Genomic DNA, 1,318 nt, shown 5'->3' with positions numbered 1-1,318 from the left:
TAAAAAGTGATTGCACAACATTGTGAATACAATTACTTCCGTAGTGATACTGCCTTGGAAACCCAAGGAGGGGTCGCTATGAGTCGGGGCCGACTCGACGGCACATAACAACAACAACAACAACATTTATATAACAAAAGAATTTGCTTAGCAAATCCAAGAAATCTTAATGTTAAAAAGTGTGAGCATTTTTAAATTTTTTTGTAAAGGTTCAATTTTGTTGTTGTTGTTATATGCCTTCGAGTCGGCCCCGACTCATAGCGACCCCTCCTTGAGGTTTCTGAGGTGGTATCACTACGGAAGTAGGATTGCCCAACCTTCCTTCCGAGGAGTGGCTGGTGGGTTCAATTAGCAAATGTATTTGTATTTGTGGACCATGTTGTTGTTGTTGTTGTTATGTGCCATCGAGTCAGCCCTGACTCATAGTAGCGACCCCTCCTTGGGTTTCCAAGGCAGTTATCACTACGGAAGTAGGATTGCCCAACCTTCCTTCCGAGGAGTGGCTGGTGGGTTTGAACCGCCAGCCGTCTGGTTAGCAGGCAAGTTTGTGGACCATACAGTCTCTATTTGGAATTACTCAGCTCTGCCAAGGTAGCATGAATGTAGCAAGAGACAATATGCAAAGAATGGATGTGTCTGAGGAGCTATGGCAAAGTAATGAGCAAGACATTTGTCTGTCAACTAGAAGGTCAGTGGTTAAAACCCATCAGCCGCTCTGTGGGAGGAACATGAGGCAATCTACTTCACCAAAGATTTACAGCCTTGGAAACCCTATGGGGGCCACTATGAGTCAGAATCAAGTCAATGACAGTGGGTTTTGGATGTGGCTGTGTTCCAATAAAACATTCACAAAAAGTAGGTGTCAAACTGAATTTGTATTGCATGCCATAGTTTGGCAATACCTGATGCATGAGATGATGAGTGAGCTGCATCTAGAGGAATGACTAGGAGTTTTCCAAGCAGATAAAAATCATTTATAATGATATGTTTTCTTCCCTGTTCTAATGAATTCTATGCAAGCAGGGATATCATCTATTCATTGGTCTATTCTCAATGAAAAGAAAAAAAGCTTTTTACATAATGGATGCTCAGTAAATACTTTAAAAATAAATAAATGTTTTTCCATTGAGATTGATGTTTACTGCTAGCAGTTAACAATGTTGCAAAAGAGTCATATCATTGCTAGCTTACTCTTTAAAATTTTAATCAAGAATGAGCATTGAATTTTACAAAATCTCTCTTCTATCCCTATTGGAATGATCTGTTATTTAAAAAAATTCTAAGATAAGCCATTCTTGTATTCTGAAATAAATTTTGT

Source organism: Orycteropus afer, unplaced genomic scaffold (assembly GCF_000298275.1).
Source record: "Orycteropus afer afer isolate SDZICR_OR568_19922 unplaced genomic scaffold, OryAfe1.0 scaffold00564, whole genome shotgun sequence".
NCBI classification, from domain to species: Eukaryota; Metazoa; Chordata; class Mammalia; order Tubulidentata; family Orycteropodidae; genus Orycteropus; species Orycteropus afer.
This window is presented reverse-complemented; position numbering follows the sequence as displayed.